This window comes from Hyla sarda, unplaced genomic scaffold (assembly GCF_029499605.1).
Source record: "Hyla sarda isolate aHylSar1 unplaced genomic scaffold, aHylSar1.hap1 scaffold_188, whole genome shotgun sequence".
NCBI classification, from domain to species: Eukaryota; Metazoa; Chordata; class Amphibia; order Anura; family Hylidae; genus Hyla; species Hyla sarda.
In genome coordinates, this window is record NW_026608532.1 from 84281 (window position 1) to 103065 (window position 18785).

The following is an 18785-nucleotide window of genomic DNA, read 5'->3' on the forward strand; positions in this document are numbered from 1 at the left end:
CCCAGTGTCACATGCAAGTAGGAGGAGTAAGAAGGGTTCCTGGCAAATCCGGGTTATGGATTGCATTTAAAAAGGCCCCGTGGGAGTGCAATGGGCCCCTGTCTTGCTGCTTAGCAATAATGGTATGGGTTTAGGTTCTGCTGTGTGTACTGGTGGTTGACTGCCCCCCAGCCCAGAGTGTGCATGGAAAATTGTCTGGCAGCCTCCCTGACAGCAAGCAGTGATAGTGCCCATGAAGGGGACCTTGTTGGGCCCGCCCCTTTCACGGTTATCGCTTCTCGGCCTTTTGGCTAAGATCAAGTGTAGTATCTGTTCTTATCAGTTTAATATCTGATACGTCCCCTATCTGGGGACCATATATTAAATGGATTTTTGAGAACGGGGGCCGATTTCGAAGCTTGCTTCCGTCGCCCTATGCATTGACCCGATATGGCAGTATCTTCGGGTACAGTGCACCACCCCCTTACAGGGTTAAAAAGAAAGATTCCTACTTTCATTGCTACCTGCTTGCTGGCTAGCCAGCTAGCCAGCCCTGTGGGCCTTGCTGCTGCTGCTGCTGCAGCCAAAAAACAAAAGGTGGTGCTGCTGCTGCTTCTGCTTCTGCTTGTGTCTGGCCGCTGTTGGAGCGTCCAGGCACAGGACTTCTGCTGCTGCTGACTAAATGGCCTCCTTAATTGGATCATTTGAGTAGCCAGCACACCTGTGCAGGTAGGGCATGACATGATAGGCAGCTGCCTTGATAGCGGGTGGGTGCTGAATGTTCCTAATTGACAAAATAAGATTAATGCTTATGAAGAAATATAAAATCTCATCCCTTCCCCAATATCGCGCCACACCCCTACCCCTTAATTCCCTGGTTGAACTTGATGGACATATGTCTTTTTTCGACCGTACTAACTATGTAACTATGTAACATAACATGGGGGGGGGGGGGGTCTCCTGGCTGTTCACACAGGTGTGTCATTGCTGTACATTGACCATGCATTGCTTCTGTGGTATTGCAAAGGCAAAGACAAATGCTTCCAGCCATCCATTGCACTAATGGATTGGTCATCAGCTGGCTGTCTATGTCCCGCATCAATATAGACCAAAGTACAGAGGGTTAGGCTATGCTATTGTGCACCTACCTGATGCATCAGAAGGTGCGAGGCCCTTGCTAAATTCTGTGCACAGACTTTGAGATCTATGCTTTAGACTGTATCTAAACCTGCTCCAACATGGACTGACATTCTGGCCTACTTTCAGCCGATGCGACTTGTCTGTCGCTGAACAGTCGCTTTTTATGTATTCAGCACCTATGTATAATGTTGTAAAAATGCTCTAGAAGCTAAAGTCGCAGAAATGTCACACATATTTGGCCTGCAACTTTCTGTGCGACAAATTCAGACAGGAAAAATCAGTATAAATCCTTAGAAAATTATCCCCCAGTGTCTCCATCTGCTGGCGGTATTGAATAAGCATTGCTGCACTGATGGGGTATGCATTAGACGAAAAAAAAGAAGAAAAAGAAGAATAATACGCCCAGAAAAGAGGCGAAAAGGAGAAAAACGTAAAAAAACGTGAAAAAAAAGTAAGAGGAAGAGAAGGGAAAAAAAGGTGGAAATGGGTTTAAAAGTGATTTCGGCGGAGAAATATATATATATATATATATATATATATATATATATATATATATATATACGCGCACACACACACATATATATAAACGTATTCTCCGTTGAGATATTGCAGCCGCTGCTGTGTCCAGGCCCAGGAGCCTTAGCACTGTGCTGTGATGTCACTCAATACCACTGACATCACTAGGTGTAAACAACATCTCTCCTTTGCTGTGTATGTGACTATGGAGCTGTTTGGTGATGTCGTCTATTATGGCCTTCATAGAAGCAACAGGAGATTGTTGCATCCATCTAGAACCCTCAGAACTACAGTGCTATGATGTCACTCACTTCCACAGGCCTTGCAGAGTGTAAACAACAACAACCCAGCTTTGTTGTGTATGTAACCATAGGGATTTGTGATGTCACCTAGAACCTTCACAGCAGCGACAGCTTTATGAGGAGCATCAGCACTGCTCTGCCTGAGCAGAACCATCACCGCCATAGGTTGTCAAATAACCCGGGTTTAACCCACACAGGTAAGTCCAATGGGGTGCAGGCATGTCCTCTATGCTTACAGCTTCCCGTGGGTGTTGGTTTGATACCGTTTGGGGACAGCCAAGGAGGCATCTGCAGGCAACAAAGGTAGGTGTGTGCTTGTGTGTGTGTTTCCTATGCAGATCCTAAGCCCAGTGTCACATGCAAGTAGGAGGAGTAAGAAGGGTTCCTGGCAAATCCGGGTTATGGATTGCATTTAAAAAGGCCCCGTGGGAGTGCAATGGGCCCCTGTCTTGCTGCTTAGCAATAATGGTATGGGTTTAGGTTCTGCTGTGTGTACTGGTGGTTGACTGCCCCCCAGCCCAGAGTGTGCATGGAAAATTGTCTGGCAGCCTCCCTGACAGCAAGCAGTGATAGTGCCCATGAAGGGGACCTTGTTGGGCCCGCCCCTTTCACGGTTATCGCTTCTCGGCCTTTTGGCTAAGATCAAGTGTAGTATCTGCTCACTTGGTCTGGTCAGAGGGTGTCTGGGGTACCCGGCTCCTTGGCCTGGGGGGATCGTCCTTCTTAACGGAGGGACTTCACCCCCCTGCTGCTATTAGGGAGCCGGCTTAGTCCCCAGACAACGGGAGGCGATCACCCTTCACTGCCCACTCTTTGGTGGGGGAGTGTTTTTCTGTCCCTGCCTGGACACGCCTATTGAAGATGGAAGAGATCATGGACACCTCTCAATCTGCTGGAGAGGAGGTTCCTTTTTTTGGGAAGATCAAGAATGGGGTCCGGATCCTGCTGAAAGACCTTGAGAAGAAAAGAAGAGGACTTTCCTTTGTAATGGAGGAAATTCTTTTTGGAGTTTTGGAAATTGCAAAGACACAAATCCTTTCCATGTTGGAATTTCCAAAGAAAGGGTGCTTTGATGTTATTTTGGTTTCCGAAGAGGATTATGATTTATTTTGGAAGAAATTTGAGACAATCAAGTCTGATCCAGTGTGGGAGGGCGTGGAAGTCATTCCCCACTTTCCCAGGAGAGAAAGAATTTTAACGGTGAGGATGTATAGTCCTTACGTCCCTGAGGAGGATATTATAATTCTTTTGACCCAATTTTGTGAGGAAATTGCGCCACTTGGGAAAATTTATAATCAGTATGGAGTCTGGACAACAAAGTGGAGATTTAAAGTAAAGTTTAAGGAAGACACAGATGGAAGAGTTCTTTATCCCCCTGCCCGTTTTAAAATAGGGGTTATCAATGGAGATATGTTTTTTGCAGGTATGCAGAATTTCTGTAGAAAATGCAAGAAATATGGCCATTTAAAGGAAGAGTGCACCTCAATGTGGTGCCAAAAATGCCAAAAAGAAGGTCATGAAATTGAATCCTGTAGCCAAAAAAGTAAATGTAATTTATGTAACAAAATTGGTCACATGTATGTGAACTGTCCAAAGAGGAAGAAGAAAAGAGAAGAAGAAGTTTCTGAACAAGAGCCAGAAATTAAAAGATCTGTGGTAACCCAAGAGCCAAAAATTGTTGGAAAAGAGATGATAGTAGAAGAAAAGAACATTGGAGAGCATAAGAGTAAAAAGAAAAATGAAGGGCCGGTGAGAAATTTAAGAGGATATTCAGGGTCTTTCCAAACTATTTTGGAGAGAGCTCCAGATGAGGAAAGAGAATTGTTCTTACAGGACCTGGATAATCTATTATCCACCTTTAAAGCCCAGTTGCCTGCAGTAAGAAACAAAGTTTATGATTCTTTTCGCCTTGACGTGGATCGATTTATGGTAACTTATAAAATACCGGCCTGGTTGGCCATCCCAGTAAAAAGGGAAATGGAAAAAGGAAGCTTAAGCTATGGTTTAATTGATTACTTGGCAGTTTACGCCCGGAGAAAGGGAATGAATTTGTTATAATTTTGGAATGTTTATTATTTTTATTGTTGTTATAATATTTTATTTCAATTTGTCTTTTTTATTTTAGGAATAAATAAAAGTGTTACCTGATGATGAACAAAACAATCGAGTCCATATAAGATCTTGGAGCTCTGATTGAGTTCTGAGGGCTAACTTAAAAAAAAAATCTGTTCTTATCAGTTTAATATCTGATACGTCCCCTATCTGGGGACCATATATTAAATGGATTTTTGAGAACGGGGGCCGATTTCGAAGCTTGCTTCCGTCGCCCTATGCATTGACCCGATATGGCAGTATCTTCGGGTACAGTGCACCACCCCCTTACAGGGTTAAAAAGAAAGATTCCTACTTTCATTGCTACCTGCTTGCTGGCTAGCCAGCTAGCCAGCCCTGTGGGCCTTGCTGCTGCTGCTGCTGCAGCCAAAAAACAAAAGGTGCTGCTGCTTCTGCTTCTGCTTGTGTCTGGCCGCTGTTGGAGCGTCCAGGCACAGGACTTCTGCTGCTGCTGACTAAATGGCCTCCTTAATTGGATCATTTGAGTAGCCAGCACACCTGTGCAGGTAGGGCATGACATGATAGGCAGCTGCCTTGATAGCGGGTGGGTGCTGAATGTTCCTAATTGACAAAATAAGATTAATGCTTATGAAGAAATATAAAATCTCATCCCTTCCCCAATATCGCGCCACACCCCTACCCCTTAATTCCCTGGTTGAACTTGATGGACATATGTCTTTTTTCGACCGTACTAACTATGTAACTATGTAACATAACATGGGGGGGGGGGGGGTCTCCTGGCTGTTCACACAGGTGTGTCATTGCTGTACATTGACCATGCATTGCTTCTGTGGTATTGCAAAGGCAAAGACAAATGCTTCCAGCCATCCATTGCACTAATGGATTGGTCATCAGCTGGCTGTCTATGTCCCGCATCAATATAGACCAAAGTACAGAGGGTTAGGCTATGCTATTGTGCACCTACCTGATGCATCAGAAGGTGCGAGGCCCTTGCTAAATTCTGTGCACAGACTTTGAGATCTATGCTTTAGACTGTATCTAAACCTGCTCCAACATGGACTGACATTCTGGCCTACTTTCAGCCGATGCGACTTGTCTGTCGCTGAACAGTCGCTTTTTATGTATTCAGCACCTATGTATAATGTTGTAAAAATGCTCTAGAAGCTAAAGTCGCAGAAATGTCACACATATTTGGCCTGCAACTTTCTGTGCGACAAATTCAGACAGGAAAAATCAGTATAAATCCTTAGAAAATTATCCCCCAGTGTCTCCATCTGCTGGCGGTATTGAATAAGCATTGCTGCACTGATGGGGTATGCATTAGACGAAAAAAAAGAAGAAAAAGAAGAATAATACGCCCAGAAAAGAGGCGAAAAGGAGAAAAACGTAAAAAAACGTGAAAAAAAAGTAAGAGGAAGAGAAGGGAAAAAAAGGTGGAAATGGGTTTAAAAGTGATTTCGGCGGAGAAATATATATATATATATATATATATATATATATATATATATATATATATATACGCGCACACACACACATATATATAAACGTATTCTCCGTTGAGATATTGCAGCCGCTGCTGTGTCCAGGCCCAGGAGCCTTAGCACTGTGCTGTGATGTCACTCAATACCACTGACATCACTAGGTGTAAACAACATCTCTCCTTTGCTGTGTATGTGACTATGGAGCTGTTTGGTGATGTCGTCTATTATGGCCTTCATAGAAGCAACAGGAGATTGTTGCATCCATCTAGAACCCTCAGAACTACAGTGCTATGATGTCACTCACTTCCACAGGCCTTGCAGAGTGTAAACAACAACAACCCAGCTTTGTTGTGTATGTAACCATAGGGATTTGTGATGTCACCTAGAACCTTCACAGCAGCGACAGCTTTATGAGGAGCATCAGCACTGCTCTGCCTGAGCAGAACCATCACCGCCATAGGTTGTCAAATAACCCGGGTTTAACCCACACAGGTAAGTCCAATGGGGTGCAGGCATGTCCTCTATGCTTACAGCTTCCCGTGGGTGTTGGTTTGATACCGTTTGGGGACAGCCAAGGAGGCATCTGCAGGCAACAAAGGTAGGTGTGTGCTTGTGTGTGTGTTTCCTATGCAGATCCTAAGCCCAGTGTCACATGCAAGTAGGAGGAGTAAGAAGGGTTCCTGGCAAATCCGGGTTATGGATTGCATTTAAAAAGGCCCCGTGGGAGTGCAATGGGCCCCTGTCTTGCTGCTTAGCAATAATGGTATGGGTTTAGGTTCTGCTGTGTGTACTGGTGGTTGACTGCCCCCCAGCCCAGAGTGTGCATGGAAAATTGTCTGGCAGCCTCCCTGACAGCAAGCAGTGATAGTGCCCATGAAGGGGACCTTGTTGGGCCCGCCCCTTTCACGGTTATCGCTTCTCGGCCTTTTGGCTAAGATCAAGTGTAGTATCTGTTCTTATCAGTTTAATATCTGATACGTCCCCTATCTGGGGACCATATATTAAATGGATTTTTGAGAACGGGGGCCGATTTCGAAGCTTGCTTCCGTCGCCCTATGCATTGACCCGATATGGCAGTATCTTCGGGTACAGTGCACCACCCCCTTACAGGGTTAAAAAGAAAGATTCCTACTTTCATTGCTACCTGCTTGCTGGCTAGCCAGCTAGCCAGCCCTGTGGGCCTTGCTGCTGCTGCTGCTGCAGCCAAAAAACAAAAGGTGGTGCTGCTGCTGCTTCTGCTTCTGCTTGTGTCTGGCCGCTGTTGGAGCGTCCAGGCACAGGACTTCTGCTGCTGCTGACTAAATGGCCTCCTTAATTGGATCATTTGAGTAGCCAGCACACCTGTGCAGGTAGGGCATGACATGATAGGCAGCTGCCTTGATAGCGGGTGGGTGCTGAATGTTCCTAATTGACAAAATAAGATTAATGCTTATGAAGAAATATAAAATCTCATCCCTTCCCCAATATCGCGCCACACCCCTACCCCTTAATTCCCTGGTTGAACTTGATGGACATATGTCTTTTTTTGACCGTACTAACTATGTAACTATGTAACATAACATGGGGGGGGGGGGGTCTCCTGGCTGTTCACACAGGTGTGTCATTGCTGTACATTGACCATGCATTGCTTCTGTGGTATTGCAAAGGCAAAGACAAATGCTTCCAGCCATCCATTGCACTAATGGATTGGTCATCAGCTGGCTGTCTATGTCCCGCATCAATATAGACCAAAGTACAGAGGGTTAGGCTATGCTATTGTGCACCTACCTGATGCATCAGAAGGTGCGAGGCCCTTGCTAAATTCTGTGCACAGACTTTGAGATCTATGCTTTAGACTGTGTCTAAACCTGCTCCAACATGGACTGACATTCTGGCCTACTTTCAGCCGATGCGACTTGTCTGTCGCTGAACAGTCGCTTTTTATGTATTCAGCACCTATGTATAATGTTGTAAAAATGCTCTAGAAGCTAAAGTCGCAGAAATGTCACACATATTTGGCCTGCAACTTTCTGTGCGACAAATTCAGACAGGAAAAATCAGTATAAATCCTTAGAAAATTATCCCCCAGTGTCTCCATCTGCTGGCGGTATTGAATAAGCATTGCTGCACTGATGGGGTATGCATTAGACGAAAAAAAAGAAGAAAAAGAAGAATAATACGCCCAGAAAAGAGGCGAAAAGGAGAAAAACGTAAAAAAACGTGAAAAAAAAGTAAGAGGAAGAGAAGGGAAAAAAAGGTGGAAATGGGTTTAAAAGTGATTTCGGCGGAGAAATATATATATATATATATATATATATATATATATATATATATATATATACGCGCACACACACACATATATATAAACGTATTCTCCGTTGAGATATTGCAGCCGCTGCTGTGTCCAGGCCCAGGAGCCTTAGCACTGTGCTGTGATGTCACTCAATACCACTGACATCACTAGGTGTAAACAACATCTCTCCTTTGCTGTGTATGTGACTATGGAGCTGTTTGGTGATGTCGTCTATTATGGCCTTCATAGAAGCAACAGGAGATTGTTGCATCCATCTAGAACCCTCAGAACTACAGTGCTATGATGTCACTCACTTCCACAGGCCTTGCAGAGTGTAAACAACAACAACCCAGCTTTGTTGTGTATGTAACCATAGGGATTTGTGATGTCACCTAGAACCTTCACAGCAGCGACAGCTTTATGAGGAGCATCAGCACTGCTCTGCCTGAGCAGAACCATCACCGCCATAGGTTGTCAAATAACCCGGGTTTAACCCACACAGGTAAGTCCAATGGGGTGCAGGCATGTCCTCTATGCTTACAGCTTCCCGTGGGTGTTGGTTTGATACCGTTTGGGGACAGCCAAGGAGGCATCTGCAGGCAACAAAGGTAGGTGTGTGCTTGTGTGTGTGTTTCCTATGCAGATCCTAAGCCCAGTGTCACATGCAAGTAGGAGGAGTAAGAAGGGTTCCTGGCAAATCCGGGTTATGGATTGCATTTAAAAAGGCCCCGTGGGAGTGCAATGGGCCCCTGTCTTGCTGCTTAGCAATAATGGTATGGGTTTAGGTTCTGCTGTGTGTACTGGTGGTTGACTGCCCCCCAGCCCATAGTGTGCATGGAAAATTGTCTGGCAGCCTCCCTGACAGCAAGCAGTGATAGTGCCCATGAAGGGGACCTTGTTGGGCCCGCCCCTTTCACGGTTATCGCTTCTCGGCCTTTTGGCTAAGATCAAGTGTAGTATCTGTTCTTATCAGTTTAATATCTGATACGTCCCCTATCTGGGGACCATATATTAAATGGATTTTTGAGAACGGGGGCCGATTTCGAAGCTTGCTTCCGTCGCCCTATGCATTGACCCGATATGGCAGTATCTTCGGGTACAGTGCACCACCCCCTTACAGGGTTAAAAAGAAAGATTCCTACTTTCATTGCTACCTGCTTGCTGGCTAGCCAGCTAGCCAGCCCTGTGGGCCTTGCTGCTGCTGCTGCTGCAGCCAAAAAACAAAAGGTGGTGCTGCTGCTGCTTCTGCTTCTGCTTGTGTCTGGCCGCTGTTGGAGCGTCCAGGCACAGGACTTCTGCTGCTGCTGACTAAATGGCCTCCTTAATTGGATCATTTGAGTAGCCAGCACACCTGTGCAGGTAGGGCATGACATGATAGGCAGCTGCCTTGATAGCGGGTGGGTGCTGAATGTTCCTAATTGACAAAATAAGATTAATGCTTATGAAGAAATATAAAATCTCATCCCTTCCCCAATATCGCGCCACACCCCTACCCCTTAATTCCCTGGTTGAACTTGATGGACATATGTCTTTTTTCGACCGTACTAACTATGTAACTATGTAACATAACATGGGGGGGGGGGGGTCTCCTGGCTGTTCACACAGGTGTGTCATTGCTGTACATTGACCATGCATTGCTTCTGTGGTATTGCAAAGGCAAAGACAAATGCTTCCAGCCATCCATTGCACTAATGGATTGGTCATCAGCTGGCTGTCTATGTCCCGCATCAATATAGACCAAAGTACAGAGGGTTAGGCTATGCTATTGTGCACCTACCTGATGCATCAGAAGGTGCGAGGCCCTTGCTAAATTCTGTGCACAGACTTTGAGATCTATGCTTTAGACTGTATCTAAACCTGCTCCAACATGGACTGACATTCTGGCCTACTTTCAGCCGATGCGACTTGTCTGTCGCTGAACAGTCGCTTTTTATGTATTCAGCACCTATGTATAATGTTGTAAAAATGCTCTAGAAGCTAAAGTCGCAGAAATGTCACACATATTTGGCCTGCAACTTTCTGTGCGACAAATTCAGACAGGAAAAATCAGTATAAATCCTTAGAAAATTATCCCCCAGTGTCTCCATCTGCTGGCGGTATTGAATAAGCATTGCTGCACTGATGGGGTATGCATTAGACGAAAAAAAAGAAGAAAAAGAAGAATAATACGCCCAGAAAAGAGGCGAAAAGGAGAAAAACGTAAAAAAACGTGAAAAAAAAGTAAGAGGAAGAGAAGGGAAAAAAAGGTGGAAATGGGTTTAAAAGTGATTTCCGCGGAGAAATATATATATATATATATATATATATATATATATATATATATATACGCGCACACACACACATATATATAAACGTATTCTCCGTTGAGATATTGCAGCCGCTGCTGTGTCCAGGCCCAGGAGCCTTAGCACTGTGCTGTGATGTCACTCAATACCACTGACATCACTAGGTGTAAACAACATCTCTCCTTTGCTGTGTATGTGACTATGGAGCTGTTTGGTGATGTCGTCTATTATGGCCTTCATAGAAGCAACAGGAGATTGTTGCATCCATCTAGAACCCTCAGAACTACAGTGCTATGATGTCACTCACTTCCACAGGCCTTGCAGAGTGTAAACAACAACAACCCAGCTTTGTTGTGTATGTAACCATAGGGATTTGTGATGTCACCTAGAACCTTCACAGCAGCGACAGCTTTATGAGGAGCATCAGCACTGCTCTGCCTGAGCAGAACCATCACCGCCATAGGTTGTCAAATAACCCGGGTTTAACCCACACAGGTAAGTCCAATGGGGTGCAGGCATGTCCTCTATGCTTACAGCTTCCCGTGGGTGTTGGTTTGATACCGTTTGGGGACAGCCAAGGAGGCATCTGCAGGCAAAAAAGGTAGGTGTGTGCTTGTGTGTGTGTTTCCTATGCAGATCCTAAGCCCAGTGTCACATGCAAGTAGGAGGAGTAAGAAGGGTTCCTGGCAAATCCGGGTTATGGATTGCATTTAAAAAGGCCCCGTGGGAGTGCAATGGGCCCCTGTCTTGCTGCTTAGCAATAATGGTATGGGTTTAGGTTCTGCTGTGTGTACTGGTGGTTGACTGCCCCCCAGCCCAGAGTGTGCATGGAAAATTGTCTGGCAGCCTCCCTGACAGCAAGCAGTGATAGTGCCCATGAAGGGGACCTTGTTGGGCCCGCCCCTTTCACGGTTATCGCTTCTCGGCCTTTTGGCTAAGATCAAGTGTAGTATCTGTTCTTATCAGTTTAATATCTGATACGTCCCCTATCTGGGGACCATATATTAAATGGATTTTTGAGAACGGGGGCCGATTTCGAAGCTTGCTTCCGTCGCCCTATGCATTGACCCGATATGGCAGTATCTTCGGGTACAGTGCACCACCCCCTTACAGGGTTAAAAAGAAAGATTCCTACTTTCATTGCTACCTGCTTGCTGGCTAGCCAGCTAGCCAGCCCTGTGGGCCTTGCTGCTGCTGCTGCTGCAGCCAAAAAACAAAAGGTGGTGCTGCTGCTGCTTCTGCTTCTGCTTGTGTCTGGCCGCTGTTGGAGCGTCCAGGCACAGGACTTCTGCTGCTGCTGACTAAATGGCCTCCTTAATTGGATCATTTGAGTAGCCAGCACACCTGTGCAGGTAGGGCATGACATGATAGGCAGCTGCCTTGATAGCGGGTGGGTGCTGAATGTTCCTAATTGACAAAATAAGATTAATGCTTATGAAGAAATATAAAATCTCATCCCTTCCCCAATATCGCGCCACACCCCTACCCCTTAATTCCCTGGTTGAACTTGATGGACATATGTCTTTTTTCGACCGTACTAACTATGTAACTATGTAACATAACATGGGGGGGGGGGGGTCTCCTGGCTGTTCACACAGGTGTGTCATTGCTGTACATTGACCATGCATTGCTTCTGTGGTATTGCAAAGGCAAAGACAAATGCTTCCAGCCATCCATTGCACTAATGGATTGGTCATCAGCTGGCTGTCTATGTCCCGCATCAATATAGACCAAAGTACAGAGGGTTAGGCTATGCTATTGTGCACCTACCTGATGCATCAGAAGGTGCGAGGCCCTTGCTAAATTCTGTGCACAGACTTTGAGATCTATGCTTTAGACTGTATCTAAACCTGCTCCAACATGGACTGACATTCTGGCCTACTTTCAGCCGATGCGACTTGTCTGTCGCTGAACAGTCGCTTTTTATGTATTCAGCACCTATGTATAATGTTGTAAAAATGCTCTAGAAGCTAAAGTCGCAGAAATGTCACACATATTTGGCCTGCAACTTTCTGTGCGACAAATTCAGACAGGAAAAATCAGTATAAATCCTTAGAAAATTATCCCCCAGTGTCTCCATCTGCTGGCGGTATTGAATAAGCATTGCTGCACTGATGGGGTATGCATTAGACGAAAAAAAAGAAGAAAAAGAAGAATAATACGCCCAGAAAAGAGGCGAAAAGGAGAAAAACGTAAAAAAACGTGAAAAAAAAGTAAGAGGAAGAGAAGGGAAAAAAAGGTGGAAATGGGTTTAAAAGTGATTTCGGCGGAGAAATATATATATATAATATATATATATATATATATATATATATATATATACGCGCACACACACACATATATATAAACGTATTCTCCGTTGAGATATTGCAGCCGCTGCTGTGTCCAGGCCCAGGAGCCTTAGCACTGTGCTGTGATGTCACTCAATACCACTGACATCACTAGGTTGTAAACAACATCTCTCCTTTGCTGTGTATGTGACTATGGAGCTGTTTGGTGATGTCGTCTATTATGGCCTTCATAGAAGCAACAGGAGATTGTTGCATCCATCTAGAACCCTCAGAACTACAGTGCTATGATGTCACTCACTTCCACAGGCCTTGCAGAGTGTAAACAACAACAACCCAGCTTTGTTGTGTATGTAACCATAGGGATTTGTGATGTCACCCTAGAACCTTCACAGCAGCGACAGCTTTATGAGGAGCATCAGCACTGCTCTGCCTGAGCAGAACCATCACCGCCATAGGTTGTCAAATAACCCGGGTTTAACCCACACAGGTAAGTCCAATGGGGTGCAGGCATGTCCTCTATGCTTACAGCTTCCCCGTGGGTGTTGGTTTGATACCGTTTGGGGACAGCCAAGGAGGCATCTGCAGGCAACAAAGGTAGGGTGTGTGCTTGTGTGTGTGTTTCCTATGCAGATCCTAAGCCCAGTGTCACATGCAAGTAGGAGGAGTAAGAAGGGTTCCTGGCAAATCCGGGTTATGGATTGCATTTAAAAAGGCCCCGTGGGAGTGCAATGGGCCCCTGTCTTGCTGCTTAGCAATAATGGTATGGGTTTAGGTTCTGCTGTGTGTACTGGTGGTTGACTGCCCCCCAGCCCAGAGTGTGCATGGAAAATTGTCTGGCAGCCTCCCTGACAGCAAGCAGTGATAGTGCCATGAAGGGGACCTTGTTGGGCCCGCCCCTTTCACGGTTATCGCTTCTCGGCCTTTTGGCTAAGATCAAGTGTAGTATCTGTTCTTATCAGTTTAATATCTGATACGTCCCCTATCTGGGGACCATATATTAAATGGATTTTGAGAACGGGGGCCGATTTCGAAGCTTGCTTCCGTCGCCCTATGCATTGACCCGATATGGCAGTATCTTCGGGTACAGTGCACCACCCCCTTACAGGGTTAAAAGAAAGATTCCTACTTTCATTGCTACATGCTTGCTGGCTAGCCAGCTAGCCAGCCCTGTGGGCCTTGCTGCTGCTGCTGCTGCAGCCAAAAACAAAAGGTGGTGCTGCTGCTGCTTCTGCTTCTGCTTGTGTCTGGCCGCTGTTGGAGCGTCCAGGCACAGGACTTCTGCTGCTGCTGACTAAATGGCCTCCTTAATTGGATCATTTGAGTAGCCAGCACACCTGTGCAGGTAGGGCATGACATGATAGGCAGCTGCCTTGATAGCGGGTGGGTGCTGAATGTTCCTAATTGACAAAATAAGATTAATGCTTATGAAGAAATATAAAATCTCATCCCTTCCCCAATATCGCGCCACACCCCTACCCCTTAATTCCCTGGTTGAACTTGATGGACATATGTCTTTTTTCGACCGTACTAACTATGTAACTATGTAACATAACATGGGGGGGGGGGGTCTCCTGGCTGTTCACACAGGTGTGTCATTGCTGTACATTGACCATGCATTGCTTCTGTGGTATTGCAAGGCAAAGACAAATGCTTCCAGCCATCCATTGCACCTAATGGATTGGTCATCAGCTGGCTGTCTATGTCCCGCATCAATATAGACCAAAGTACAGAGGGTTAGGCTATGCTATTGTGCACCTACCCTGATGCATCAGAAGGTGCGAGGCCCTTGCTAAATTCTGTGCACAGACTTTGAGATCTATGCTTTAGACTGTATCTAAACCTGCTCCAACATGGACTGACATTCTGGCCTACTTTCAGCCGTATGCGACTTGTCTGTCGCTGAACAGTCGCTTTTTATGTATTCAGCACCTATGTATAATGTTGTAAAAATGCTCTAGAAGCTAAAGTCGCAGAAATGTCACACATATTTGGCCTGCAACTTTCTGTGCGACAAATTCAGACAGGAAAAATCAGTATAAATCCTTAGAAAATTATCCCCCAGTGTCTCCATCTGCTGGCGGTATTGAATAAGCATTGCTGCACTGATGGGGTATGCATTAGACGAAAAAAAAGAAGAAAAAGAAGAATAATACGCCCAGAAAAGAGGCGAAAAGGAGAAAAACGTAAAAAAACGTGAAAAAAAAGTAAGAGGAAGAGAAGGGAAAAAAAGGTGGAAATGGGTTTAAAAGTGATTTCGGCGGAGAAATATATATATATATATATATATATATATATATATATACGCGCACACACACACATATATATAAACGTATTCTCCGTTGAGATATTGCAGCCGCTGCTGTGTCCAGGCCAGGAGCCTTAGCACTGTGCTGTGATGTCACTCAATACCACTGACATCACTAGGTGTAAACAACATCTCTCCTTTGCTGTGTATGTGACTATGGAGCTGTTTGGTGATGTCGTCTATTATGGCCTTCATAGAAGCAACAGGAGAATGTTGCATCCATCTAGAACCCTCAGAACTACAGTGCTATGATGTCACTCACTTCCACAGGCCTTGCAGAGTGTAAACAACAACAACCAGCTTTGTTGTGTATGTAACCATAGGGATTTGTGATGTCACCTAGAACCTTCACAGCAGCGACAGCTTTATGAGGAGCATCAGCACTGCTCTGCCTGAGCAGAACCATCACCGCCATAGGTTGTCAAATAACCCGGGTTTAACCCACACAGGTAAGTCCAATGGGGTGCAGGCATGTCCTCTATGCTTACAGCTTCCCGTGGGTGTTGGTTTGATACCGTTTGGGGACAGCCAAGGAGGCATCTGCAGGCAACAAAGGTAGGTGTGTGCTTGTGTGTGTGTTTCCTATGCAGATCCTAAGCCCAGTGTCACATGCAAGTAGGAGGAGTAAGAAGGGTTCCTGGCAAATCCGGGTTATGGATTGCATTTAAAAAGGCCCCGTGGGAGTGCAATGGCCCCTTGTCTTGCTGCTTAGCAATAATGGTATGGGTTTAGGTTCTGCTGTGTGTACTGGTGGTTGACTGCCCCCCAGCCCAGAGTGTGCATGGAAAATTGTCTGGCAGCCTCCCTGACAGCAAGCAGTGATAGTGCCCATGAAGGGGACCTTGTTGGGCCCGCCCCTTTCACGGTTATCGCTTCTCGGCCTTTTGGCTAAGATCAAGTGTAGTATCTGTTCTTATCAGTTTAATATCTGATACGTCCCCTATCTGGGGACCATATATTAAATGGATTTTTGAGAACGGGGGCCGATTTCGAAGCTTGCTTCCGTCGCCCTATGCATTGACCCGATATGGCAGTATCTTCGGGTACAGTGCACCACCCCTTACAGGGTTAAAAAGAAAGATTCCTACTTTCATTGCTACCTGCTTGCTGGCTAGCCAGCTAGCCAGCCCTGTGGGCCTTGCTGCTGCTGCTGATGCTGCAGCAAAAAACAAAAGGTGGTGCTGCTGCTGCTTCTGCTTCTGCTTGTGTCTGGCCGCTGTTGGAGCGTCCAGGCACAGGACTTCTGCTTGCTGCTGACTAAATGGCCTCCTTAATTGGATCATTTGAGTAGCCAGCACACCTGTGCAGGTAGGGCATGACATGATAGGCAGCTGCCTTGATAGCGGGTGGGTGCTGAATGTTCCTAATTGACAAAATAAGATTAATGCTTATGAAGAAATATAAAATCTCATCCCTTCCCCAATATCGCGCCACACCCCTACCCCTTAATTCCCTGGTTGAACTTGATGGACATATGTCTTTTTTCGACCGTACTAACTATGTAACTATGTAACATAACATGGGGGGGGGGGTCTCCTGGCTGTTCACACAGGTGTGTCATTGCTGTACATTGACCATGCATTGCTTCTGTGGTATTGCAAAGGCAAAGACAAATGCTTCCAGCCATCCATTGCACTAATGGATTGGTCATCAGCTGGCTGTCTATGTCCCGCATCAATATAGACCAAAGTACAGAGGGTTAGGCTATGCTATTGTGCACCTACCTGATGCATCAGAAGGTGCGAGGCCCTTGCTAAATTCTGTGCACAGACTTTGAGATCTATGCTTTAGACTGTATCTAAACCTGCTCCAACATGGACTGACATTCTGGCCTACTTTCAGCCGATGCGACTTGTCTGTCGCTGAACAGTCGCTTTTTATGTATTCAGCACCCTATGTATAATGTTGTAAAAATGCTCTAGAAGCTAAAGTCGCAGAAATGTCACACATATTTGGCCTGCAACTTTCTGTGCGACAAATTCAGACAGGAAAAATCAGTATAAATCTTAGAAAATTATCCCCCAGTGTCTCCATCTGCTGGCGGTATTGAATAAGCATTGCTGCACTGATGGGGTATGCATTAGACGAAAAAAAAGAAGAAAAAGAAGAATAATACGCCCAGAAAAGAGGCGAAAAGGAGAAAAACGTAAAAAAACGTGAAAAAAAAGTAAGAGGAAGAGAAGGGAAAAAAAGGTGGAAATGGGTTTAAAAGTGATTTCGGCGGAGAAATATATATATATATATATATATAATATATATATATATATATATATACGCGCACACACACACATATATATAAACGTATCTCCGTTGAGATATTGCAGCCGCTGCTGTGTCCAGGCCCAGGAGCCTTAGCACTGTTGCTGTGATGTCACTCAATACCACTGACATCACTAGGTTGTAAACAACATCTCTCCTTTGCTGTGTATGTGACTATGGGAGCTGTTTGGTGATGTCGTCTATTATGGCCTTCATAGAAGCAACAGGAGATTGTTGCATCCATCTAGAACCCCTCAGAACTACAGTGCTATGATGTCACTCACTTCCACAGGCCTTGCAGAGTGTAAACAACAACAACCCAGCTTTGTTGTGTATGTAACCATAGGGATTTGTGATGTCACCTAGAACCTTCACAGCAGCGACAGCTTTATGAGGAGCATCAGCACTGCTCTGCCTGAGCAGAACCATCACCGCCATAGGTTTGTCAAATAACCACGGGTTTAACCCACACAGGTAAGTCCAATGGGGTGCAGGCATGTCCTCTATGCTTACAGCTTCCCGTGGGTGTTGGTTTGATACCGTTTGGGGACAGCCAAGGAGGCATCTGCAGGCAACAAAGGTAGGTGTGTGCTTGTGTGTGTGTTTCCTATGCAGATCCTAAGCCCAGTGTCACATGCAAGTAGGAGGAGTAAGAAGGGTTCCTGGCAAATCCGGGTTATGGATTGCATTAAAAAGGCCCCGTGGGAGTGCAATGGGCCCCTGTCTTGCTGCTTAGCAATAATGGTATGGGTTTAGGTTCTGCTGTGGTGTACTGGTGGTTGACTGCCCCCCAGCCCAGAGTGTGCATGGAAAATTGTCTGGCAGCCTCCCTGACAGCAAGCAGTGATAGTGCCCATGAAGGGACCTTGTTGGGCCCGCCCCTTTCACGGTTATCGCTTCTCGGCCTTTTGGCTAAGATCAAGTGTAGTATCTGTTCTTATCAGTTTAATATCTGATACGTCCCCCTATCTGGGGACATATATTAAATGGATTTTTGAGAACGGGGGCCGATTTCGAAGCTTGCTTCCGTCGCCCTATGCATTGACCCGATATGGCAGTATCTTCGGGTACAGTGCACCACCCCCTTACAGGGTTAAAAAGAAAGATTCCTACTTTCATTGATACCTGCTTGCTGGCTAGCCAGCTAGCCAGCCCTGTGGGCCTTGCTGCTGCTGCTGCTGCTGCAGCCAAAAAACAAAAGGTGGTGCTGCTGCTGCTTCTGCTTCTGCTTGTGTCTGGGCCGCTGTTGGAGCGTCCAGGCACAGGACTTCTGCTGCTGCTGACTAAATGGCCTCCTTAATTGGATCATTTGAGTAGCCAGCACACCTGTGCAGGTAGGGCATGACATGATAGGCAGCTGCCTTGATAGCGGGTGGGTGCTGAATGTTCCTAATTGACAAAATAAGATTAATGCTTATGAAGAAATATAAAATCTCATCCCTTCCCCAATATTCGCGCCACACCCTACCCCTTAATTCCCTGGTTGAACTTGATGGACATATGTCTTTTTTCGACCGTACTAACTATGTAACTATGTAACATAACATGGGGGGGGGGGTTCTCCTGGCTGTTCACACAGGTGTGTCATTGCTGTACATTGACCATGCATTGCTTCTGTGGTATTGCAAAGGCAAAGACAAATGCTTCCAGCCATCCATTGCACTAATGGATTGGTCATCAGCTGGCTGTCTATGTCCCGCATCAATATAGACCAAAGTACAGAGGGTTAGGCTATGCTATTGTGCACCTACCTGATGCATCAGAAGGTGCGAGGCCCTTGCTAAATTCTGTGCACAGACTTTGAGATCTATGCTTTAGACTGTATCTAAACCTGCTCCAACATGGACTGACATTCTGGCCTACTTTCAGCCGATGCGACTTG

At 45.7% G+C, this 18785-nt stretch overlaps 8 non-coding genes and 1 pseudogene across 8 annotated transcripts; all 9 read left to right on the forward strand.

Annotated features, from left to right (window-relative positions):
- The first annotated feature begins 270 nt into the window (after window positions 1-270).
- Window positions 271-461, forward strand: LOC130315672 (U2 spliceosomal RNA). Its single transcript, XR_008863130.1, has one exon. It is a non-coding gene; the product is annotated as a U2 spliceosomal RNA (small nuclear RNA).
- Window positions 462-2553: 2092 nt separating this feature from the next.
- Window positions 2554-2690, forward strand: LOC130315644 (U2 spliceosomal RNA; annotated as a pseudogene).
- A 1439-nt stretch (window positions 2691-4129) lies between these two features.
- On the forward strand, window positions 4130-4314 carry LOC130315641 (U2 spliceosomal RNA). Its single transcript, XR_008863108.1, has one exon. It is a non-coding gene; the product is annotated as a U2 spliceosomal RNA (small nuclear RNA).
- A 2088-nt stretch (window positions 4315-6402) lies between these two features.
- Window positions 6403-6593, forward strand: LOC130315674 (U2 spliceosomal RNA). Its single transcript, XR_008863131.1, has one exon. It is a non-coding gene; the product is annotated as a U2 spliceosomal RNA (small nuclear RNA).
- Window positions 6594-8684: 2091 nt separating this feature from the next.
- LOC130315675 (U2 spliceosomal RNA) lies at window positions 8685-8875 on the forward strand. The gene has a single exon (XR_008863132.1). It is a non-coding gene; the product is annotated as a U2 spliceosomal RNA (small nuclear RNA).
- Window positions 8876-10962: 2087 nt separating this feature from the next.
- Window positions 10963-11153, forward strand: LOC130315676 (U2 spliceosomal RNA). The gene has a single exon (XR_008863133.1). It is a non-coding gene; the product is annotated as a U2 spliceosomal RNA (small nuclear RNA).
- A 2093-nt stretch (window positions 11154-13246) lies between these two features.
- On the forward strand, window positions 13247-13436 carry LOC130315622 (U2 spliceosomal RNA). Its single transcript, XR_008863091.1, has one exon. It is a non-coding gene; the product is annotated as a U2 spliceosomal RNA (small nuclear RNA).
- Window positions 13437-15512: 2076 nt separating this feature from the next.
- LOC130315677 (U2 spliceosomal RNA) lies at window positions 15513-15703 on the forward strand. Its single transcript, XR_008863134.1, has one exon. It is a non-coding gene; the product is annotated as a U2 spliceosomal RNA (small nuclear RNA).
- Window positions 15704-17795: 2092 nt separating this feature from the next.
- LOC130315630 (U2 spliceosomal RNA) lies at window positions 17796-17986 on the forward strand. The gene has a single exon (XR_008863098.1). It is a non-coding gene; the product is annotated as a U2 spliceosomal RNA (small nuclear RNA).
- Window positions 17987-18785: the final 799 nt, after the last annotated feature.